Source organism: Cinclus cinclus, chromosome 4 (genome assembly GCF_963662255.1).
Source record: "Cinclus cinclus chromosome 4, bCinCin1.1, whole genome shotgun sequence".
In the NCBI taxonomy this organism is placed as follows: domain Eukaryota; kingdom Metazoa; phylum Chordata; class Aves; order Passeriformes; family Cinclidae; genus Cinclus; species Cinclus cinclus.
In genome coordinates, this window is record NC_085049.1 from 6728653 (window position 1) to 6755243 (window position 26591).

Sequence of the window (26591 nt, forward strand, 5' to 3'; positions counted from 1 at the left end):
TGACATAATCTGTGGGTTTTTTGCATCCAAACAGCTGATGATTCTTGATTCATTTGTATTTATTGGTACTTCTGTCATCCAACTTGTTTGTTTCTTGTCTCTCATATATGTAGTCAGTGTAAGCCATGGTGATTGGTCATTTCATTACTGAAGCACTTGAATATTGTTATAAATGGCAGGTTATTTTTTTCAATTAAAGTTATTTACATTCCAGTTTTGTGTATTATCAAAATTGTGTTTTATATCTTTGCTACAAAGTATTCTTCATATTGCTCTATATGACAAAAAGCACTTGCAAATTATATTTGCCTCAAGTACAATCATACAAAGTCTAGTATCTTTATTTTGTTATATAGTATTTCAGGAAAATACTTGAATACTTTTCCAAAACTACTGCTCTTTGCTTTCCTTATTAATGCAATGAGTTGAAATGTTGATTAATCCAGTGTTTTTCTGACACTTGTAACACAGGTGTTACACATACTGTATTTTTGAAGCCATGTATAATAAGTGAAATAGTACTTTTGAACTAACGTCCCACTGAAAATGAAATTATGCAGTTCAACAAATGTGAATATTTTTTGAAAGTGTCATTTAAAAATGTCTATGATTATTGTTGTTAGTCCATGAATATTGTGAGAGTACCCAGACTTTCAAGTTAAAGCAATTCTTGTGCAGGAGGTAATGGTGCACACTCATCTTACCAACAGTGAGGGAGTTTGAGGCATTGCAGCTATCCAGAGCACATTCTCATCAATGAGAACTGGAATAAATACTAACCAGCTCTTTCCATTAGTTTGCTAGCAAGTCATGAGACCCCCCTTAAAAATGGAGACTTAATCTCATAGTGAATGTATATTGAAATGCTTTGAACATTTGAGTATCTGCAACTGAGTGCTTGGTGTTTCCAAAGAAATCCAGAGTGAAGGTCTCCTTTCTGAGAAAAAGCCACCAGAAAAGGAAAGATCATTGTATAGTTTGGTAAAGAAGTGTGAAGTAAATAATGAAGGTATTGCAACATAATAAAATTTAAAGGTCTTAGGTAATAGAAAAGCTGCATAGTTGCATTTGAATTCTATTTGTAGCATATTAAACCAGCAAAGCACCATATGTGAGTTGTATGACATGTCCAGTTTATTTTTGAGAGCTGTATTAGTAATGTCTGCTTACTTTTTAATTCTTTTTGGGGGTTTTGGGGTTTTTTTCTCTGAATGTAATCTTAGTATGGAAATTATGTATAGGAAAACCAGCTTTGATTTTTCTGTTTTTCCCAATCTTGCTGGCTTCAAGATTAGAAAATGTGTTCTGTTTTATGACGCTAGGGCATTTCATTAAAAAAATAAAACTGCACTGTACAACAGTACATTGGTTGTCTTCTTTTCACAACTTGATTTGGGGAAAAAAAAAAAAAAACCCTCACTTTGACAGAAATCTGGCAGTAGTATGCGTAGTGTAACCACTGTGAGCAGATCAAACCAAGTGAAGCAATCCATAACCTTCCAGTTGGGTCGACAGCAGCTTGGTGGCAAGTGTGGCTGTGACCAAACACTGAGAGTGAAGGACTAGTCCAGCAACTAGTAAAGCTTGGCTTAGGCTAATCCTAAGCAACTCTCAGGGTAAACTAAAAATGAAACTTACACAATGCAGGTATTTAGAGTCGTTATTTTTATGGAAGCGAAGAGAAACTGCTGTTCTAAGTGTAAAATATGTATTATGCCTTAAATAGTATGTGGTAAATAGATGGGGGGTCGAGAATTTTGTTTCAATAATTGCTAGAGATGAACTATGTATTCTAATAAGTAAAATGTGTTCATTGTAGATAAACGATGGACACAGAAGGAGAACATTTTTCAGCACTGTAAACACTTCTGCTTTTGAAGCATATTGTTTTTGTGTGGCAAGGTTTTGGTAGCTGGGGGGCTGCAAGGGTGACTTCTGGACAAAGGCAGCAGAGGATGGCCCCAGTCACAGTCATTTCCCCAGCCAGCTCCAAGATGGACCTGCCAGTGGCCAGAGCTGACCTCATGGCACGGAATTGCTAAGAACTTCTGTGAAGAACAAGGAAGGGTAAAAAATGCTGCTCAACAGCTGTAAAAGGAGCGGGTGAAAATAAACATCCTGCAGATACTTAAGGCCAGTGAAGAAGGGGGAGGAGGTGCTCCAGGCACCGATGTGATTTCCTGCAGCCCTGGAGGACCCCACACTGAAACCAGTGGATGTGTCTCCAGGAAGGCTGCAGCCCAGGGCGAGCCCATGGTGGAGCAGGTTTCCTGGCAGGGGCTGCAGCCATGGAGAGAGTAGCACATACATGAGCAGGTATTTTTGGCAGGAACTGTGGCCCATGGGGGATGCTTTCCTCCTCAGGAAGAAGTAAGAGAGATAAAGTGCTGAATTCACTAGAATTCCCACTTCTCCATTCCCCTGCATTTCTCAAGGCAGGGGGGAAGAGGCAGAAGAGTCAGAAGTGAAGTTGAGCATAGGACTGAGGCAGAGAGGGAGGAGAGGAGGTGGTGCAGTTAGGTTTGGATTTATTTCTGTCTTACTCTAGTATTAATTGGCAATAAATTAAATTAATTTTCCCCAAGATGACTTTGTTTTGCCCCTGAGTGTAATTGCTGAGTGGCCTCCCTGTCCTTAGCTTGTCCCCTGAGCTATTCAGTCATTCTTTACCCTGTCCTGAGGAGGATGGTCTAGAATGGTCAGAAATTTCTCCAAACGTGTCTTGCAGTTCAAGTATTAGAATAATAGAATCTTAGAACCATTTATGTTGGAAGAGATTTTTAGTATCATAAAGCCCAGTCCTTAAACCAGCACTGCCAAGTCCACCATTAAACCTTGTCCCTAAGGGCCACATCTACACATCTTTTAAATACCTCCAGGGATGGTGACTCAGCCAATTCCCTGGACAGCCTGTTCCAATGCTTGATAATCCTTTCCATGAAAAAGTTTTTCCTAATACTGAGTCTAAACCTTCCCTGACATAACTTCATAGGAACTTGGATTGGAAGGGACTTTAAAGATTGAGTGTAAAGATCATGTTGGCCTCAACTCGAGGACATTTCCTCTATTTCCTCTTGTTCTATTGCTTTTATACAGAAAAGGAGACTGACCCCCACCTGACTGCAAGCTCCACTGCTGTTCTCTGGACATGCTTCAGCACCTCTTCTAATGAGAGGCTTAGAACTGAAAACACAAATAATTTCCCTAGAACTCCTGCCTTAATCCCTATGAAGTAAATGAGTAATAGGAATTCATTTTTATTCTCATTAGTGCCATTGTTCTTATTTCAACTTTTCAACAGGAGAGTTAAGTAATTTAATAGGTTCTAACTGGTGTTTAAGGTGCAGTAAATGAGCTCTGTCCATAATGAAGCAACAGTCTTCCCAGACTTCTCTAACCCACTTTCATGTGCATGATCTACATCTTGCAAAGGCTTGTACATGGTCTTAATTATTACATGACTAGTCCAATTAATTAGAAGGGGGTGGGACATTCATTCTTCAGTCATGCCTTTCAAATACTCTGCAATGAGAGGATTAGCTGGTTTTTTCATTCAATTTCCTGCTGTTGAGAAATGATTCCTAATACGTACCTACCAAAATTGCCAATGAGGTTGTCTTCAAAAAATGTTAGCTTCTTTGTGACTCTTGCATGTCTGAAATGGTGATTTCCTCTTGTTGGTAGCTATTTCACCTAAGGTGCAATTTTCTGGCTTATTTTATAGAAAACCTCCAGCAATAAATAAAATTAACAGCTTTTTAATTTTTTTCAATATTTCAATAATGTAGGACAGAAAAATATAAGTGGAAAAATAATTATTCATAAAGGAAAAACACTGAACAAGCTACAGAAGTGATGTAAATTTAAAAAACCATGAAGCACAAATTCCAGAAAGGATGAAAGAGAACAACAGCAAAGCAAATATTAAAAGAAGAAAAATATAAGAAGAAATAAGAACACAAAATACTGGGGTTTTTTCCCTTTTTTTTTTTTTTCTATGCTGGAAAGCTTTGCCTGGGTATGTGTACTGTAACTGCACAGTAAAGCTAGCACTAAAGGTTTGAGTAGATTGCTAGAAATTTGACTATTTACAACTGATAGGGAGAATAAAAACTTCATCACTGTTTTGAAGACATATTTTTAAAAAAATGCTGTGTCACCCTCTCTATTTCCACTCACAAACTTCACCATAACAGCAGCATAAGTAGAAAACCTGCTCAAGGAAAATTGTAAAAGCAGCTTCATTGTTTCCTGCAGCAATGTGAAACATTCTGAAATGACTGCTCAATTTAATCTCCCAAATATTATTGTTCATGTTAATATTTAGCAGCTATATTTTAGGAAAGGGGAGATTGGACCAGAAGAAGAAATGCTAGGTTAGTGTTCCAATGTTGCTGAGGTCAGGGTGGTGGGGTAGCAACTCACCCCAGCCAAGGGTCTGTCCCATAGACCTTGTAACATCAGGGGAAGTCCCCACAGAAAATGCTTCCCTACAGAAATACCTGTGCACATCCTAGAACATGTCTGTGTAATCTCTTCTTCTGAGCTTTTACTGATGGATATTCAGCAAATAAGATTAGCTATCAAAACAGATTTCTTAAAGATTTTTAGTTAGAAACCCTTGATCACTCACTCAGCTGAATCTCCCTTGCTGTAGTTACACATGGGCACAGAGAGCAGCTTGTTGCTTTTGGGGAATTCACTCCCTGGGCTATTCTGTTGCCTCTCAGTCTCCTGTTCTTTGCCTGAACAATATTGCTATTCAGATAGAGAAGGAAAAACCCTACAATATTCAAGTGCCTATTGATACGAAAAACCACTTGAGGCTGATTTTTGTTTACCTCCAAAGAAGGGGCTCTGTAGAAGAGAGCTGGTACTGACAGGGCTGCTTTGGAATCAGTAAGTGTGTAAAGTCTGATTTCAATCAAATCAGATACCATTTAGTACCTAGACACCATGCTTTCACAGAATGCTGTTTAAAGCTCTGATGGATGCACTTCAGGTAGATATTTCCCCTCAGCAATACCTGTCAGACAAACAATTACCCTGAGCATTATTCTGCTGGAGGATGCTGCCTTGCCCCTAGACCAAAGAACAACCCAATAAGTAGCTCTCAGGTAGTTGGAGCTTCCCATTTCCATTGTGTCTCCTAGTGTTTGAATTTTCTATGGAAAACAGGCAAAACCTGAACACCTGGATGTTGCTGTTGTGATTTTCTAGTAAATACTTTTGGAAAATCCTCAGCCCATTGGTAGCATGTTTGGAAAAGAGTTAACAAAGGCGTATTCTTTCACCAGAGCAGCAGACAGTACTATTTGTTCTCCTCTGTGTGCAGGCAAAGCTTTGAGCCAACAGAAGAATTTGTATTTTTTGCTGCATAAAAGAGTTTGCAGACTCGGTGGAGGAAGGTGAGGTGGGGAAGAAGCACAATGTTGATGCTTTCTATGCTCAGGGAATCCATCCTGAAGCTTTTGTGGTGGGAACACCAGGCACTAATGCATGGACCAGTGCAGAAGAGGGATGCAATGATCAGGAATATCCAAAGATCACTGGCTGTGTAGACTCAGCAGTCCAACCTCACCCACCCAGTAAATAAAGCATTGCACCATACCTGTTTCAATTGCTCATATTTGGGACTGAGGGCCATTGCTGTCTGCCCTGACTTCATTTTTTGTAGGAAATTTCACTGGTTTGGGATAAATCTATAAATCTATCCTGTAACACTGCTATGAGAAAGCAGAGAAGGAATTTATTAGCAAAAGTGACTGTGTTCAGTGCCTTCATTCATGCTAAACCAGAGGATAAAGGAGGCCAAGAAAGGGTTGTTGATTCACACTGCCCTTAACTGAAGTAACCCAACACAATGCACCTCACATTGCACATGCAAGGGAAGTGGGAAGCTATGGCTGCTTCCATTGGTTTCTACCAGTATTTCTGGTTCCTGCCTTCCAACAAAGCTACTGAGATACCAGAGCTCTGTTCTCCACTTGGCATGTGCAGTGGCTAAGGGAGTGAATGCTATTCCCATTTGAAAGCACAAATAGCTGTATTTGAATTCTCTTCAGTTCCAGGACACCACATACATTCCACAGTAGTGACAGCCAGAGCTTCTTTGGAGTGGAAAATGCCTTCCTATGCTCTTAATGCAAGGCATTGGTAGAAGGAACTACAGTTACTGGTTTTTAGTATTTTTCTTGAAGCCACTCAGGTGGGACTGCATCTCTGCTATACTCAGAAAGACTAGGCAACTCACACTGGGCCATAATGACCCCTGCTGTGCCCTTTCTACTGATGCCTTAGACAGAACCAGCAGGCTGTGGGCCATGTGAAGGTGCAACCAGCTGACATCCATCAGGAAATGAGGTGGCCATTATCTTCGAGTTGGGGCCGCAGACATTTTAGCAGAAGAGTGCACATTGTTGATGACTGTGCAGTTGTTGTGTTTCACACACATTGAAATATGTGCTGGGAAACCCAGGTCTGTACCAGGAGGAAGGGTTGGGTATCTCCATGGCTGGGCAGGGGTGACCTGTGACCCTCAGGAGCACCAACGTGGAGAATGCCTGGCAAAGGAGCTCATGTTAGGATGTTTGCAGCACTGATGGCTCTGACACAAAGCCATGCTCTGCCTCCAGAATGCAGATGTGACACTGGGAGCAACAACCAACAGGGAGCAGGCAGAACAGCTGATACAGACCAGAGGAGAGGGCAGAGATGGTGTTAGCAATGTCTGCAGAGGACGTGGTGACTGTGGTCTGCAGGGGCTGAGAGCAGCCAGCTCACTGACAGCAACGAGGCCCGCGAGCCCGCGCTGGAAGTCAGGACTTGAACTGAAAATAAAGAACTTGTAGGTGGTTGTGTTGTACTAGAAAGGCTGAAAGGTCCTGATGCAAGTCCCAGATCACTAAGGCATAGAAAGCCTGATCTCATGAGTGGTGGCCCCCAGCAAGTTACTCATGCTCCATTGTTTGAATAATGGCTTGGGCAGCATGGCTTTGGAGGAGCTCTGGGGCACAGCATGGTGTCCTTCCTACCTACCCCAAGCTCTCTCCCAGCTCCTGTTTGCTAATCTGCCTTTCTCTTCTCACAGCCAACTGAGCCTTGAGGAGAAGCCGTGTGAGGAGTGGCTGAGGGCACTGGGTCTGTTCAGCCTGGAGGAGACCGAGGGGAGACCTCAGTGCAGTCACAGCTTCCCCATGGGGGGAAGAGGAGGGGCAGGCACTGATCTCTGCTCTGTGGTGACAGAGACAGCACCTGAGGGCATGGCCTGGAGCTGTGTCAGGGGAGGTTTAGGTTGGATATTATAGCGATCACAGCACCAGCCCGACAGAGTTCTGGAAGTGTTTGGACAATGCTCTCAGGCACATGGGGTCACTTGCAGGGATGGTGCTGTGCAGGACCAGGAGTTGGTCTTGGTGATCCTTGTGAGTTCCTTCCAACCCAGCACATTCTGTGGCTCTGTGAACACCAGCCTGTTAAAACCTCCTAATGAGCAGGAAGAACGCTGACTCTAGAAGGTTGCTGCATCATGACCTTTTATACAGGGCAGCAGGACCTACGTGGTGCATAAGAGCTCAGCCTTGTCATTTGGGTTTGTGTCACGTGCCAGGTGACATGGATGTGTCCTGGAGAGGACTGGTGAAGTGAAGTGAGTGACTGAAGAGCAGCCTTACTGCTGCCGCTCCTGTGGTACAGCATATTTATGACCCTGAATATTTGGGAGCAATTTGACATGAATAAATAATTGTGACAAAGGTGTATTTATTTTTGAGGCCTCTTCATGCAGGTCTCTGGCAAGACACGCTTTCATTCTTGGATGTAGCTTGTAAATAACATCAAATATTTTGCTGTAATCTCATTTTTCTCTGTTCAAGAACCTGTCAAGATCTTGTTTTTCCATCTTGGCTGACACTGCCGACACAGTGGTGTCAGCAGAGAGAAGGCTGGCTAGCCTGAGCAATGCTAAACATCTGTGAACAGCACAGTGCTCAGATGTCACTGGCTGGCCTGCCTTGGTAGGGACGTGTCAGAGGAAAAACGCTCAGTGCATGCTGAGTCGAAAGGATAACCCTTGAAAATGACACATCCACAGAAAATTGCACACACTCGAGTTTGCCTTTGGGTAGAAGCAGATTATTTTGCATACAAATATGAGCAGATGGAGACAGCACAGAGAACTCTGCCTATTGCTTTCCCATGTGCACTGATTGAATATCTGAACCTTCAGTCCACAATTACCATATCAGAACTATTACCAGTATCTTTCAATAAGGGAAGAAATATAGCTGTTTTGCTTTTGGAGTCTTTGTATTACAAATCAGGGCCTATAATCCAGGAAAAGAGAAGATTATTTTTCAGTAAAACATCAAACAATGCCATTACATGCAGTTATATATGTCACTTGTTTTTCCACACCCAAAGATGCAGTGGAGAGTTCTAAAGTTTAAATAATTTTATGATCATGAACCCTCTGGTAGTGTTTAATAATTCTTCATGTTAACATAAATACTTTTAGATCTACCTTACTGCAGTGACTGCTAGTCAGTGTTTTAAGTCTGACTTGATCCTGCAGCTCCCTCTACTGAAAATTAGTTCTCTTGAAAATAACTCCACATTTCAGAATAAAGCAGACATTTTTAAGGTAGTCTCCATTTCCTATGGCTCCCTACAGATGAGATTTTCAATAACATATTTCAGTTCAAATTATATGTCACTTCACACCAGTGATTTCTACTTTTAATTTTCTTTACAGGATTCAATGTGATTGAACAATGATAAATTCTATGTAGTTGCTTTTTGTCTCAAAGAACTGAACAATTTGAACAATGTCTTACTTAAAAGGGACAGAAACAGGTCAAGCAGAGAAAAAGTATGATCATGAATTTTAGCATCTGGGACCCTGGTTCACATACCAACTTTCTCAACTCAGCTGAATTTGCCTGTGTGTTGCAAGTATCTTAGGCACACTATTAAAGGTGGCTTCAATATTTGTTAATATTTAAGACCTCAAGTTAATATCCACCAGGTGTCAAGTTGTTCTAGTTCTCACTTTGCTCTGCCCTGAGCTGCTGTATCTTTTAGGCAGAGAGCCTGCAAGGACAGACCAGATCATCTGTCATTTCCAGTCAGTGCCATGTGGTGTATGGGAGCTGGGAGCAAACCTGACTCTATCTGGTGTGTTTTTTCCTTCCCTGCCAGTTGCTGCTCTTGGACTCAGCCCTGTTTGCTCCTTCTGTGACCATAGCAGTATCTCTGAGCACTCCTGGTCTCCTCCAGCTTTTCCACTTGCTCATTGCCGTCCTGACTTTTCACTATTCCCATTACTTTGTTTTACTGGCCCTTTCTGGAGTTCAGGTATGGTACCTGTATTACTGGCCTGATAATACTGCTCTCTGTTCCTTTGGTCTCCTTTTCTCAACCTTTGCACTCCCTCTGTCCCAGCAGACTGGCTGTGCTACTCCAGCACACAGGCTGTTAAGCTCTTCTCTATGTTGTTCTGTTTGATTTTGTGATGCAGACATGTATCTAAAACATATATCTAAGCTTACTTGTACATGTCTGAGAAAAGATGTTTGACATCTGGACATGTCTTTGGGCAACCAAGGGTTTTTTACCTTATAGTATACCCAAGCCATACTGATCAGCTTTGGGTTTGTGAGTGTTTCTCTGTCTGAGTGTTTGAAAATTCTCCAAAACTGCTTTTATCAAGGGGAAATATTGATGTATAATACACGAATAATAATAGCACTATATAAAATTATTGTTTGTTTTGTATAGTTCAATTGCAAATAAGTGCATGCTCCCCAAGGGAGCATCTGAAAACCAAGTATCACTAGTATGAGGCTACATAACATCACCACTGGGGTAAGGCACTGCCATGTTCATAGTTCTTTTCTGTCTAAAGGACTAGGTAAAAGAAGCACATTTCTGTGAACCGTGAGCTTTTCTTATTTATTTCCACATTAAAACGTATCTCCAAGGAAACAGAACTACTGTGAGGCACTGCTAAGGTGTTTGTTCCCTCTCTTAACTTTCCAACAGCCATCTTTATTGAAAGACTTTAAAAAATAATTATTTCTTTAGCAAGTCCAAGTATGAACAATGTGAATGTCAATATTTATGCTCTGCATATTTTCTTCTCTATTGCAGAGCAATGATATATGTGTAAGAACAATTTTGCAGAAAATAAGGGTGGAGTGATTTCAGGGCAAATGTTCCTTGCATTTCTTACTATGAGCTGGCTTGTTTACAATGGGATCCATAATCCACACAACACTTGGTTGAAGTGCATCCATCCTAACACTTGTAACTGGCTTTCATCAGAAGCCATAAGCTGGAAAACAGCTGCTCCTGTGGCCAAAAGGGCTGTGTAGTCTGTGTTTCTGTGGGCATCTTTTAATTCAGGAACATTAAGATCCCTGGGGCCTGTAGTGGAAAATGATAAGACAGAACACAAATCTACTGAAAAGGTAACAGTGGTAGCAATCCCTGTGGGAGAACAGTGGAGGAATAATACAGAGCAGAGCAAACTACAAGCTGAAGCCAGACCTCTGCAAGTTGATGCATCCCAGGTCAGGTTACTGGCTGAGCCCAAGTCCCAGCCAGTGGCATGTTGATTGCAAAATCCAGAGTGACTGTGCTTTGGAGCCTTTGGCATGTGACGATTCCTCCTCAACAGCCTTACATAAATGTTTTGAAATTCAGCTGCTCCTCAACAGAGCCTTTGGCCATCAGTACCCTGCTGACTGCCAGAGGGTTTCCTCCTCTTCTGAAGGGCAAAGGGACAAGACATGAATGGCACAGCAGCTATGTCCTCGGCTGATGGAAATCATCTCCTTTGACCTTTAATAGAGCCCCATCAGTTTACCACGGATGAAAATCTGCTGCCCTGCCTAGCTGATGTATATGTTAAATCCAAACACATATCAGGAAGTATTGCACTGAAAATCTGAACAGACTTTGCACCCAAGGTGTGACCTCTGAAGGTGCGTGCTCTCTCAGCTCTAGAAATGAAGTAACTTTTTATTCTAATTCAGTGTACTCTGAACTGGAGGAACTAGACTGATAGGAGTGTTAGGTTTATTTCCAGATGAGTTTTGAGTAAGGCAAATTTGCATTTTCTATTGAATACACAAGGCCATCTAAACAGGAGAGGAGAAGACAATCTATTGACATTATGTAAAGGCAGCATATCAGTTTAAAGGGTTCTGTTTGCCTAGAAGAGTGTGAAGGAGACTTTTTAATTACCTGTCTAGGGTTGACAAAGATAAACACCCTGTTATTATTCTATGTATTTGCTTGTAACTCAATTAAGGATGTGTACTTAATTGTATCACCAATACAAAGAAATAAGTGTTAAGGTGTTTGAAAGCTAGAGGAAATGAGATGTCCCCCAAGAAACATGAAAGGTCAGGGAGTAGAGAAAGCAAGGAAGCATAAAATTATGGCATTGGTATTCAGCTAAGATCAGAAGTGAAGGGCTGTGTTATCTGAATTCCTAATTGTAAGGTTGAATTGTGGAGTTAGCAGAAAAAGCAGAGCAACATGGCACAGCAGAATGAACTAAATCAAACACGTCTGGCTATTCTGACAGTGGTAAAGAGAGCTTATGTTCTCAAGTTATTTCAGTAACATTGAATCATCCCTGACATGTATGCAATATTTGCCATCTTCTGTGTACAACACTCTTGAATGATAACATTTAATGCATGGCACAGAGTGATCAGCTTGTTTCATTTTTCTGTTTCCCCATATTAATTTTTCCATTAAAAATACAGAAACAACCAAGGAGATGAGTTTAGGGGTAGGGGTTTTTTTTCTCAAATTTGAGGGTAACACACAGGGCTGTCTGATGATTTTCATACCCATGCCATCTAATGTGCTTACTCTTTAGCATGGATGATGACTGCATATACCATATAAGCCAAACTGGTTTAGCCCCACCTTCACCCGATGAACATTAGCCTTATCACTTTGCACAGCAAGCACAGAGGAACAGGATGTATTTCCCCACAGAGGTGCACTCTCTGGAACTGTGCCCCTCAGAAACTGGCTGCTCCTGCCAGCATCAGCACAGAGGCACGGTCCCAGCCCACCATCACCAAGGTGGTGAGAGGAGGGTGATGCAATACCACAGCAGAGCACAGACACAGGTTGGCTCTGTTGTGTGGCCCCACAGCAGGACAGGCAGTGCCAGACCATGACCTGTAATTGCACCCCAAGCTGTGGTTTTAGGTGCAGGCTCAGAAAAATTAGTCATTAGGTGACTTCTTGCTGTTTCTGACTCTTTCTATGGAATCAAGTGTTCTCATTGGTGCAAGTCTGAGGAGGGCAGAAAGCAGTCTGGGGATATCACTTGGCCGTGTTGGGTGGGATATGGCACTTCTGGGATGCTCCAACAGCAGACAACTGAGAGAAACAGTTTTCCCTTCTTCTCCCCTGTCAGTAAAATATCTCCATCTAATCTTCTGTTTGACACACCTGACAATATAAACATGTTCTTTGTAACCCCAGGAGGCTTTTCCAGCTACAATTTATCATTGAAATAGTTTGATTAGACTAATTTTGCTCTTTATAATTTCTTTTCTTAAATTACCTCAGCACTTTCAGAGGAAAATGTGGGGGTTTTTAATCAATCTGACAGCTGATTGTTTTGAGGGTTTTTTTTACAGCATCTGACACAGCTGACACTACTGTTTTTATCATAAATATCTGCCACATTAGTTTAAAATGGTGATTAAAGCTGCTCCACATGCTGCTGGCAAGGCAGCTGGACCTGCACAAATTACAATAATAACCACAGAAGCTCCTTCCTGAGAGGAGTGCTGTTTCTGTACTCGTGTCAGACAAGTGCTGCCTTTTAAGAATGATTGCTCTGCTCTAAATGACATTTTTGGCTTTCTCTTAGAAAAGTAAGTTATTTATTTTCCTGTGATTTTAACTAAAGAACACTATCATCCCTAGAGAACAATTTTGTTTTTCAGCACTGGAGCAATTACTTTCAGCTGTATCAAGTACCTGAAGTATAAAAGTCTGTGGTTTCATGGGTTTGAAAAATGCCTGCTCTTAAGGACTCCTAAGGTAGATTTTCCATGGCCCTTACCAGACCCACAATCTCAGAGGAAGATAGCTGCTTATCACGTGGCCAGTGCTCCCTTACCTTTTGCCATTTGTGAGAAAGTACATGCATGACTGGGAGATGGTTGTACTCAGAGTTGAAACAAGAGGTGGATGTACATGATTATGATGCCATCATTAAGATAGCAGAACTCTGTCTGGGAAAACTGTTTTCATACAAGGCAATAACCAGAGAGTCATAGAACTGCCCAGGTTTGCAGAGACCTCAAAAGGCCATCTGCTCCAAACTTCTGTGGGAGAAGGAGCTTAGATGACATTGTCTGGCATCCTAACCATCTGCATCTTGAAAACCTCTGACAAGAGGAATTTTAGCACATCTTTGGGGGGTTATTCCAGTGAATGAGTGTTCTCACTATAAAAAATGTCTTTCTTATGTTGAGATAAAACCTCTCCCGGTGCAACTTGTACCTGTTACCTTGTCTACTCCACGTAGAAGCCCTGTGAACAGAAGGGGACATCCATCCTCTTTGTAGATACCCTTTAAGTACTGGAATATTTCATGAGGTCCACACTGAGCCTACTCTTCCACGGGGATTAAAAACATAACTCCTTCAGTCATTCCTCAAAGGGCAGGTTCTCCAGTTCTTTACTCATCTTCATAGCCCTCCTTGGGACCCTGTTTTCTTGTGTGTCTTTCTTGAATTGTTGGGACAGAAGTGAACATGGTATTTCAGGCGTGGCTTGACAAGTGCTGAGGGCATTCACAGACACTACAGGGAAGCACCACATGGGAAAATAACAAACTCTAGAAGGAACTAGAGAGCTTCTGCCTTGTTCTGCCTTGTGCAGGGGCAGGAGACCACTGACTGCCAGCTCCTTGCACCTCTCAGAGACAAAACCTCCCATCTCCCCCCTGTGCCAATTTTCTACCAGCCAGCTTCCCATGCACTTGGGTGAGCTCCACCTACCACAATGCTGGCAGGATTCTGGATGTCTTGGAGTGTCCCTGCATCTTCTGAGCAGAGAATGATGGCACCAGCTCCCCTCCCAGCAGCTGTAGTGCTGCCTTGCCCAGAGCAAGGAGGTGACTCTGGTGACCAAGTTGTGTATGGCCTGGCCACTAGGTATCACATATATATATATATATTTGAATGAGGCTAGTCCCTGATGTTAGAGCAAGCAGAACAGGACCACAGAGCTGAAGGCTAGATGCCTTGCCAACAGCAAAGGGTACCCCTGTGCTGATAGTTGATTACTGGCATGAATCAGGATCGTATTGATGAACAATTCACTGAGGGAAAGTCTTAAAACTGCAACTCATAAGAGCAAAACATGGATAAATACAGATCAATCTATAATTCAGGATTAGCAGAGGCATTTTGACACTCAATACTTGCCCTATTGAATAATTAATATGTTCTTTGTGCAAGGAGTAAATAATGTACACTCAACATAGCTTCCACAAAACAGTATTAAATGCATAAGACCATGCTATTGCCATTTATTCATGTCAACATCTGGGGAAAGAAAAAGCAACAACTCCCAAAACCAGAGTGGTAAACAATAACAAAGCAAAAAATAATGATACTTCCATAATCTGGGACATTCTTTTCTTACAGGTTTAAGACAAAACACATGGTCACCAGCTAGAGTCAACATTCATGGCTTGTGTTCTGCTAAAAGTCCATTGGTTGCCATGTCCTCCCATCCTTAATGGTGTCACACTCCAGCACGAGCCTCCCAGTGTCACAGAATCCACTCAGACCCAGACGAGAGCAACAGCACTGGGGTTCACAGCTCTTTCCAGAGCAGCTGCTTTGTTTGAGTCTTGTACACAATTAAAATCTCAGTCGTCATTGTCTCAGTTTGCTTATGCCACCTGGGTTAGAAAGTATTGGAGATAAAAATGCTAGCAAATATTTTTGGCAAATGAAATAAATTAGATTGGAGTAAATAAGCTGGTTGACTGTGCTGCCAGGGATCCACTGCACTGGGGAAAGCACCATGGCTGTGGGGCAGCACGATGGATGCTTTATGGTGTGGTGGGGCTGGCCAGGAAAGGGTGGTGACCTGGGCTGGGGAGCAGGAGAGGTTGTACCTGGAGGCACACACAGCAGGAGACAGAAGACAGGTCCTGAATGCAAGCTGCCACACTCTGCCTTGTGCATTTACCACTAGTTCCTGCTCAGAGGACCTAAAGGAGCAGACTTGGGCATTGCAAGAGGCTCTTTGGTTGTTAAATCCTTTGACTTTCATCTACAATCCAGTTTTCAGGTCTCATAGACAAGGTCTACATCAAAAATCTCAGGTCAATCAGGGCATGTGCATTACGCAGTGCCTTTGCAATGGCCTTCAGACAGGCTGTCAGCAGAATAGCTGTCACCACCTCTCCTGAGATGTCTGTGAAACCTACTGGAACTATTCTGCTCCTGGCTCTTTTCCATGAATGCCCAGGCTGATGACTAGTACTGGTTAGTGCGTTGTCTCTGAGGGAATTTGTGAACGTGCCCTGCAAGTACATCAAGAAACTCATTTGTTAGCATACCCTCTAGTATGAAGCCAAAATAAGGCCTTGAGTTCCTTCCTATCCCACCTCACTGAGGCTGAGGGGTGAAAGGACTGGTGAGCCAGCCCATGGTGCTGTTTCCACCCTTGGACACTATGACAACCATGGCCAGTGACTGGTGATAGTGCACACATCAACCCCCAAATTCCTGCTGATGACTCCTGTCCTGTGGCAGTCAGTCACAGCCCACTGTCACTGATTCTGTCTGAGTGACAACTGTGACTGCTTCTCCTCCATCAGCCCCTTCCACATAAATCCTCTCTGCCCTTGGCTCTCACCTCCTCCAAATTCTCTCACTCTCTCCTCAAACATGGCTCTCACTTTTTCCTGGAGATGCATGCAGGCAAGACAAGCCAACCATCTCCCACAGCTTCTGTCCTGGAGGGATCACCTATCTGTGGGGGTGGCTTGTGTGCCTTGGAAGGTGACTACATAGCAACTTCTGCCAAATGGGGAGAAACACCCAGTATGGTCTGTAATGGCAGAACATTTCATGGTGTTCTGCATAATGGGGGAAGGCTTGGGAGTCATGCGTGTGGGTTGAGGTATGAAACTCCAATGTGACTCTGATGCATCTGAGGATGCTTCCAAGGAGGATTTCTGCCTGTCTGGGCTCTTATGTGGTGAGTACATGTGGGGAGTGGGAAGCTGAGTATGGGAAACTATTTCCTTCACAATCACCAAATATCCTCCATAATTTTCTCCTCTTGTTCCCAGCTTATTCCAGGAGTGTTAAAGTTCACAGTGTGCACATGTCCCCATCAAAATATATGGGAAGCCTGAAAACATGGAAATTATAACATGGATAATGCACAGAATCCTAGTAACCCAGGCTGGGTTGTGCACTGGGGGCTGCTCGCCTCTCCAGAGGTTTGTGCTGGACTAGCACTTGTGGCTGAGGAAGGCAGCTTGTCAGGCAGTCCTATCCCTTAATCAGGCTTTCCAAGAGATGGGTAACTGTGACACAGCTCTCAGGTGTGTGGCCAGCCCCTGTCCCACCCAAGCTGGGTCCCTTCACTGCCCGCTGGGTCCTTGCAGCTTGAGGGAGCAGGACTGTGCATCCCTCTGGGATGAGAGTGCTGGGTGATGGATGGCACATCTTGCAGTCACCTCCCAGGCATGAGGGTGTGAGCCAGCAAATGAGCCCAAATGGGGCTGAGTGGCTCGAAATAGTGTCTGCACATCTGGGGTGTTATTAGCAATCCAGGGGAATTAGATCTGCTGTCTGGGGCAACTGCATCATTACTCAGTGCAAGTTCATACCCCGAGGGGCAAGTTCAATCTTTGAGAACCCTAACTAAGGTAGATGAAACTCAGTCACTGGGCCTATAGGTAATTAATAATGCTCTCAATACATTTAGGCCATTTTTCAATTTGTCTTTTATTCCAGATGAGACAACCTTTAATATTTTATTAATTTGCTTGTACTACTTAAAAAGTAACTCAAGCACAGAGTAGAATGCTTGTGATATTTCTTCAGTGCCAATATCACTTGACAAAATGGCTATGAAAGCTTGCCCATAGCTCAGAGAGCAAGAGCCTGAACCATGGTTCTGCCAGCCCCAGCTGTGCTGTAGGAAGATGCCAGCATCCACCTGGCATTTACCTAGCGTGGGGACAAATCTGTCCTTTGGAGGAACAGAGCAGAGTTCTGTTCTCTCAAAGACAGTACAATTATAATGGGCTTTCATTGATTCTGTGAGTTTGAATAAATTGGGAAAATAATTCTCTTTCCTACACATTCTACCATGTCTTGAGGGGACTGTGCCATTTGAAGGTAAAAGGGTCAGGACTTTACTCCTTGTTTTGGGGTATATTATGTTATTTTAGTTCATCAATTTTCATTACTTTCTTTCTGTTCTCAGAAAAACACTTCATGTGGATGTTTGGACCTCACAAACCAGCAGTCAGTATTATTCCCTGAAGTGTCTTGAGAGGGGTGGAGGGCTGCTGGTTTTTGTGATTTTATGGGACTTTATTACTTGACTACATTTCGTGTCTGGCTAATACATATTTTCTCCACAGCCATAACTTTTAAAGCATCTTTTTCATTTCTTCCCCTTCCTTAAAACCTGTGTTCAGAGATTTCTGTTTATGCTTTCCATCTCCCCGTACTGTATAGGATAGTTCCCAAAATAAAGTCAAACTCTTGACTGGACATAGACTGCACTGGTCATACAGGTGTCCAGCTGTGGGCTGATAAGTGTAAGAACAATAATTTAAATTAGGCAAGAAAACACAAAACTGCATCATCATTTTTAAATAATTTCTAAATTTGTTCCGGTGACAGGAGCAAAGCAATTATATAATGACACACTATTATAATAACAAAGTAACAAATATTTATAATTAATTAAAAGTACCAAAGGAAGGATTAGAATCTAAAACAAGACATGAGATGCTCTTTGCAGCAGCTGGATGGTGTGCACTGCTTCTCTCCCAGCATGAGACCCTCAGAGTGTGCTGGGGTGTGGATTGGAGTGCCCCTCTGTGCTGCACGCCAGGAGGGGGAAATTAAATATGTTGTCAGACACAATTAAAAATAACAAATGGTTATCCTTAATTAGACTGTAGAACACTTCTCGCCAACCTCCCCCAAAGCTTACTGTTGAAAGCAAATTACTTTGAGAGCATTTTTAATGTAACAGTTTTTGCAGCTTTCTGAAATCTTTACCTCTTCTTTAGTAAGGTTGGTGGCTTGAGACTGACCAATAGAGCTCAGCCATGGAAGAAGGCTCACACAGAGTTTAAACTAGACAACTAGCAAAAGCATTTCAAAAGATTAATGGCCTTGGCTTCAATCTACACATTCCTTCTTGGCGACTGGGGACTTCCCTCATTGTGATAGTGAGTGTATTAAAGAGAATTGTAAATGAGAAATGACATTCGTCCTGTGATTGAGCTGTTGCTATATTCTGGTAGATATAATTTACATTTGTATTATGTTTTCAGTATATTTTATATCACTCTGCTAAATCAGAAATCCTATATAACCTCTTCAAATGGGTAACTTTGGCATTAAGCCCTACACCCTTCACACATGGCATACCCAAAAGAAGCTGCTCAGAGAGTATTGAACTCCAACATGACTGTTTAGTAATAAGACCATTTTGGTACTATGTTATTCATAAATGTATATAGTTTTGAGTTTTGTCAGATAGCTTCTCATCAGAGAAATTTATTTAAGTAAGCGCTAGCAGCAATGACAACTGGCAACTCTAATTATACTTGACAGAGTACAAGACAATCTTTTTTCTTCTTGCCAGATGCTTCCACTGCTGTGTGCTCCCTCATCTACTAATTCCTGCCCCCGGTAGAACTTATTAAGACACGCACCTGTCATTTGGTATATCACAAATATCTGGCAAGACACGTAGGGTGCAGCAATGTGCAGCAGCAGTGCCAGTGCAAGCAGCCTCCCTCTGTCACAGCAGACAACCTCCAGAAGTGAGGAATGACGTGGGATAGATGCTTGTCACCAAGACAAGGTGATGGATCTGCAGCAGAGGCTGTCAGGGGTTTGCATCCAAGAAAAGGTGTCAGGGTACACCCCTGCCCACGGACTGTAGGGATGATGTGCTCCTGTGATCCCCAACAGTCATGTCTGTGCCTTCACCACTCAAGTGTTGTCTCAGACTCAAGCTTGATTAAGCGGCAGAGGCAGACAGGATGATCTGATGACTGCTGTGGTATTACACCACGAGGTAAACTGGCTTGATGTTTCTGTTCCAGGCAAATCACATCACAGCAATCTGCCAGCATGCACAGATATTTTCTCCCATTTTTCTTCATCTGTGTATGAATTTCTGTTTAATGGCACCTTAGTTTGCCTTCAATGTATGGAATACACTGATCTAATTTTTGCTGCCAGGCACAAGGAAGGCAGAGCAATAAAGGTGTTCTGTGGGAGAAGGAAACATATATTTCAGAGATCCTGGAACAACATTCCTGATGTGGAGCAAGATGATAGGAACAAAAAATGGCCACACACTGATAAGAAGGTTGGTAGTGAAACCTTGCCAAGTTGAAATGTCACGTCATTGGGAAAATGCCCAAGCAATGCCTCACCAGATAACTGTGAAATATTTTCCACTTGTCTCAGCTGTTACCTTCAGCAAATGCTTACTAATGAATTCTGGAAAGCATGGAGATATGCAGCTCTATAGATCACATTTGCCCAGTTTTGTGTGAGTTTGTATGAATACAAATTCATCGTGATCTATCTGGGTAAGAGACACATGGGCTGGTGCAGATGGAGAGGCAAAATTGCCTTACCTATTTTCCTTCTTCCTAATAAACCTGCCCCAAACCATATTCAAAATGCAAACATTTAAATTGGAGTTAGAGCATTATGGGCTGCTGTTTGTTCTGCTTTATAAAGAATAAGAATTTGGGAAGTCTAGTTGAGCTATTTTGTGCCTTCTGGGGAAGGAACATCAGAACATCCTCTTATTTGTGTGCTGCAGATAAAAATCAGGATGCTCCTGATTGTTGTGAGCATTAACCCAGTCCATGAACTTGTTACAGAGAAACAACCGACCAACCAGAAAACAAAATTAAAACACCCTATTTACAAAGTTTAAGAGAAATCCTGGTAGTCTGGAAGGTATATTTTTCATATCTTCTTTCAATCTCAAGAGCCAAGAGCTTTTATCATTACTAGTCCAGATATTTTGAGCCAAGAATTAGCTGTAACATTTCAAAAATGGGTTTTATATGATAGAAAATGATTCATACTTTAAGGGTCAGATATTTTGAAGTCTTCCAGAGTTGGGAGACTGAGAATTTTTCCTTTCAATTGGCATAAAGGTTTCTATTTCTGGCCATATCCAATATAGCATATATGGGACATTAAAGCTCTGACATTTCTAGGCAAAGAAAATTTGTCACTGTTGTAACACCTATTCTTACCTTTCTAATAGCCCACACAGGTATCATTTTAGGAGAAATTCTGTGTCTGAAATAAAAAATAAAAAATAACCAGGAAATATTAACTATATGGAGTTGTTCCTATTTGGGGACTGTTGAAGTAAAAGCTAGGTGATCAGGTTTGAGAAGCAGAAGAGGTTGAATGGTATATGACAAATTAAAATATGAAGTGTCTCTGTAAGTCAGCTCCTCATCTCAAAATGTGCCACTATATATCATCTGTGAGATCTGTGTGTGAGCTGTGTTGATTGAGTATTGAGGGACTGAGAGAGGCAGCAAATACAAAACTCCAGACTGAGGCCAATTGGTCCAATGCAGCTGAGTGGTAGGTCCAGCTTCCCTGTGTCCATGTCCCAGCCCTGGAAAAGAAGCCATGTTTCCATGATACTGAGCTTGTGGGGCTCAGAATCAGGTTCAGAACCAGTCCTTTGCCTGTCCCATCAGCACACCAGTCTCCGGGAACTCAGCAAAAAAACAGGCTGGACTTCCACAAGACCCACATCCTTCCTCCAACCCTTTGCTAATTTTTACTAATAGCCTCATCAGTCAGGGAGGGTTTGAGGAACCATTAACCTCTGTGCCAAAAGGGTCTCGCTGGGTCAGGAGTGTGTGAGACTGTACAACACAATCTCTGCCCCAAATCACACCCAAGAGAGCTCGGTTGCTGTACTGATTATTTGTTCACCCTGCTACTACATGCTTCCACTGGGGAGGGGGAGGCAGACAATACATATGGGCTTTCCTAGCATTGGCTGATGCAGATTCCCAGGGATAGTCAGTGTGAAATGGGAGAAATTATATTTTTGTGCTAGCTCTGGAGTGCTAAATGCATACAGAATGCACCGAAGTTTTTAACTTTGGATAATAAGATTACTAAGTTGCTATGATATCAGGAAAGTAAACATGTAGAAGGCAAGTGTACACTATTTAAATAGTCATGGCTCCAGATCTTTTGCGCATATAAATAGAGCCCAGCCCGCACAGCCTTTCCTTTATCTACATGAGCATACTGGTTTTGATGATAATGTACTCCCCAGTTTGTTCTTCCACTGGATTACATTTCCTATAGCTAATTTTTCAAACACGTAAGAGCACTGTAGTGCTTAGGCAATTGTTTCCAGTCTCTGAGTATATTTAGCAAGTGCAACCAAGTATTGATCATCTGTAGAGAAGGTCTCAGCATTCCTTCATATTTTCCAGCTGTCCAGCTAGAGGGGAAGTTGATTTTTATCAGTGAATTGAAAGCTGGGTTTGTGTTCCTGTTTTTAGACAAAATTCATCAGGCTCTGTGGTTGCAGGTGTGTAACAAAACTCAGTCATACTGCCTGCTTTTCACAATGGCTGCCACTGATTTATTTGGCTTCTCTGTTTCAAATTTGGCACGTCATGTTTTTATCATGCTTAGATCAAAAGAGTTAGTGTGGAAGGAGATAACTGCTTTGTATGACAAAGTTTATTTTAAGGTTCTGAGACTAAGTACTTAATTCATTTCTTTTTTAGCTGCATGTCAGCTAATTCAGTCAGAACAAATTTCTGTCACCTAAACATCTCTTGCCAGGAGAATCCTGCTATTTTTGGGGATGAAGATTTCCTTCTCAGCATGATTCACAGGCCCAGCATCACACCAGTACTAATGACCAGTGCTGCCTCTGCTCCTCAGCCTTTGCTGCTGAGGTCCTTATTGCCAGAAGCTTTTAAAAAATTGTGAATTCTAAAGAAATTTTTACTTGTGTCACTCTAATACAAAAAACACGTGTTACTATCTCTGCTTTATAGATGAAAAACACAAAACTGGAGGGAAATAGGAAACTTACCTTACTGGATAATCTGTGTGGAAGCCATAAGTCTGCCTCCTGGTCTCCTTACTCTGTGCCTTATCCAAACATCCATCATTACCATTCCTTTCAAAGATGCATTCATACTATTACTGGTGCTGCTATTACCACTGTTTCAGCAGATGCCCTGTTGAACTGATAGAGAAAACATTCAATCTCCAATTTTTCTCCTTCTCTATATTGCAGTGCAAAGGACTTTTTGGGTGAAAAAACTATCTAAGAACAGGTGTTGCAAATTCCTCGGGCCTTTCACAAGGACAATTTGCATTTCTATAACGTGCGTTCCATGTGACAATTCATCACATATTTTCTCTGAGAAACCTCCTGTGCAGCAGACTTCTGCAGGAATGGAGCATAAAATGCAATAACACAGAAATTTCACAGAAAACTAACATTTTTATACTGATTTCCTCACATTTGTTGTTCGTTTTGTGCATATCTAATGCCGCGTTAAGAGCTGGGGGAGTTCATAAAAAGAAAGCAGAAGCCAGAACAGGGCAGCTCACAGCTGGGAGGTGTCTCAGCCACAGAGTGGTTGGTGAACCAGGTCCTCTTGGGCTCTGCTCTTGGGCACTTGAACCTCTTGGGCACTGCTCCTCCTGGAAGTACAAGGGTTGTGCACACAGATTCCCCTTGCAGACAACTCACCCTATTCACTCAATTACCTAATATTTAAGCAACAGAGTCATCCTTTTTGACCATCAAACATACGGCTGTGTCTTCCTTTCCCATCTGAAGGGGCAGGGTGCAGCACAGGAGCAGTGGTGAGTGCAGCAAGGAGAGCAGCCAGCTTGGTCACAGCCAGAGGCACTGCCTAAACCAAAAGGTAGAAATATACTGTGAGCCACTTCTCTATCCTCCATCCATTACTTTGCCACATGATGTGTCCAGTCTGCTTTTAAATCATTTCAGAGATGTGATTTCTAGCACTTTTTCTAGGGAAGCTATTTCACAGTTGATTACACGTCCTTGTTAAAATTTTGGCTGGATAGTCAATTCAGATCTCCGTTTGCTCACTTTCTTACCTTTATATCCAATTACACCCCTGAGAAGTGCTCTAAACAATCACCTAATGCCTCCTTGATTGTATCTTTCAAGCACATGTAAACACTTAGTGCAATTTTGGATACCACGTGAGGCATCTTAAAATCTTTAGCTCGTAGGTGCTTTCTCCATGGATCATCTCCTCTAGCCCTTATGTTAGGCATTTTATCCTTCTTAAAGTTCTTTATAATTAGTCATCATCTTCCTAGGAAGGCTGGTGCCCAGGCCTGCATGCTGTAATTTGTGCAACAAAGATTTCATATTCATAATGCTTCTAGGCTGCAAATAGTTTTAAATTATGTTCAGTGTCCTACTTTCACCAGTAATTGTATCTCTTTTCTCCTAACCTTGTACAGAAAGAGAAGTGAGCAGCTTTTCAGTTTAATTAGTTTGGTTTCTGACAGCCTAAATGGGCAGTGCTAAAAAGAGCTGCAAGGTTAAAAGATTTTCCTGGGGTGTATAGAACTGCAAAGAAAAATACACACATTTTGCTTATAAAATAGAAGCAATGTTATAAGGGATAATAAAATATTTTCCTCCTTTTTTTTTTTTTCTTAAAGCACACAAGCACTTCAGGATCATGTGTTTGTCATTCTCACTCCCAAAATAAACTACACATAAACATATTCCTAGTAACATCCAGATACTTTTCATGACTACATGACAGTCAGAGGTGTCAGACAAGATTCTCTCTGTTGGGACTCAGAACATTCAGTGTTGCTGCATGGTAGGAGCTCTCTCTGCATAACAAAATGAGTAAAGCCTCCACAGAAGCTACTTGTAATGTTTTGATAGAAAAATAATTTCTGGCAATCAATAAATGCCACTTTTTATCAGGAAAAAATAATGTGCATGAATTTATACCAATAACTGATTCCAGTTTGTTAATAGGCCTCTGTGAGACAACACATGAAAACTTTGGACATTGTGGTAAAAATGAGCACACCAATACACTTTGGACTTCAGTATGGTTTAGAGCAGTCAGGATGAAAATAACCTGGGATGATTCTGTGGAATTTTTAATGAGAAAAACTATAATGAATATGTAGAATATTACTATTATTACAAAAATAATCATAATATGGACTAAATTATCCAAAGACTCAAATTAGGACCTGAGCTCTAAAAAAAATACAAGATCATTCTCATACACCTGTCACAGGATCATCTGGGCCCTCCAATTGTTCTCAAAAAAGGAGAGTTGTTTTTTCCCTTCAGGTGAGCAGCCTTTTTTAAGTACTCTGAGCACAGCTGGTATCATATCCATCTTCTTGCCTCATTCAGTACAGTGAGATAAAAAATATGAACAAGCATGTGAGGAAAAAATATATGAAAACCAAAGATTATATCTTTTTATGAATAGCGTGGTAGAATCCAACTTTTGAAAGACATCTCTTTATTAGCTTTTCCTACTGTACTTTCATTTGATGATATTTCCACCTCAGACCTTTTCAGTAAAATCTTACTTTCCTCAATATTTATTTCCCAGCATCTGGTTTCACCTAGCTGCTGATTGACACTCCAAGACATAAAACACTGCCTGCAAACTCCAGCTCACTTAGAACTCCTGATCTGTGTTGGTAATCTTCCCTCTTTGACCCGAGCTCTTCTCCATCAGGATGCACAGGGTCAGGGCACTGAGGAGGGCTCAGGTTCTCTCCAGCAGTCCCTTAGATCAGCCATGAGCTGCACAATGGGAGCTGCCAGCAGATCACGCTGAGGTCTGAGCTGCTGCTGTGACAGAGTGAATGGGGACTGCAATTTCAGGAGATGGTCTGATTAAAGCATGTAAGCCTTCCATCTCTTTTTGAATCCTTGCTTTAGGATTACAGTGCACTAGGCTGCTCTGGAAAGCATCTGGACAACACAGACCTCTAAGCGCCTCAAAGGCAGGAGATAAAGATGAGTTTAAAGAGGAAAAGAAGATTTCCAATTTTTTTATTCTCTCAAATGGATAAAAATAACCTTTAATTGTTATTTTATTTTACTTTAATTTTTTTTTTTAAAGAGAGGGGAAAAAATACTGACATGGGACCATAACTCATAAGACAAAGAAGGGATTTACAGAGGCCATGTCTTCAAGATAGGATACTAAACAAGCCCAGTGACAATTTTTCCCTTTGCACGACTGTTCCACGTAGGTCATACCTGCTTGCAAACTGCCAGAACCTGAATATGAGTAGACAAACACCTAAATGGGCCTCTTCTGAATGGGGTTCACCTGGAAGCCTTTTTCTGGGTGTTTGAGTACTTTTGAATGCCAAAAGAAACTTATTAATGAGAATCATCCTCAGTTATGTGGCAACCATAGACAGAAAACTGCAGGCAACTCCTGATGTAAGGCTGGCAGCAACAGCAGTGCAATCCCACCATTTTTCCTAAGAGATGCAGTGTAAGGCTGGATCCTGGCAAGATCTGGTGTTCACCAATACTTGGGCTGGCTAATTTGAACAGGATAACATTTCAACCATTTCTACAGATCAAAGATATTGAAGCGTTTTTTCTTTACGTCATATTTGAGTGAATTTACTTTGGCAGAATTACCTCTTCCTTGTGCTTTCTGTTAACTTTCCAGTTATTAAATCTGATGCAGGTGTTCACGGAAGGCCCATTTCAATACTAGTTTCGTTCTATATCACGTCTCATATCTTACTCCACACTATCAAACTCAAAAGCTTTTTTTGTCTGAGTGTGTGAAGTAATCTGATGCCTATCTACCTGTCACATTCTCTGTGTCCATCTTTCTCCAGACAAAGGTGTTTGCACATGATGCTGCTGCACACACAGCACATCCCCTGCTGATGGGGTGTGCTGGGGCTGGCAGTGACAACTGCTGGGCAGGGCCCAGGGAATGGGTGTCCCTTCCCCACCCATTGGGATAAAGAGACTTTCTGTCAGCACCTCAACTTTTCATTTCCTCTGAATCTTGGGTTTCACCTACTACCTGACAGCAACATTTTCATAAACAGATTTATATGCTGGATGGATCAGAAAGAGCATTGTAGTCATCAGTGAACAAATACTTCAAGATAGTGCACCGATTACAACTCAAAACTGCCTAAAATGAACGTTGAAAATGTTCAAATATTTGGAATAGAAGGAAATGTCCTCTGAAAAGCCTGTGTGTGTTTGACTGCTTG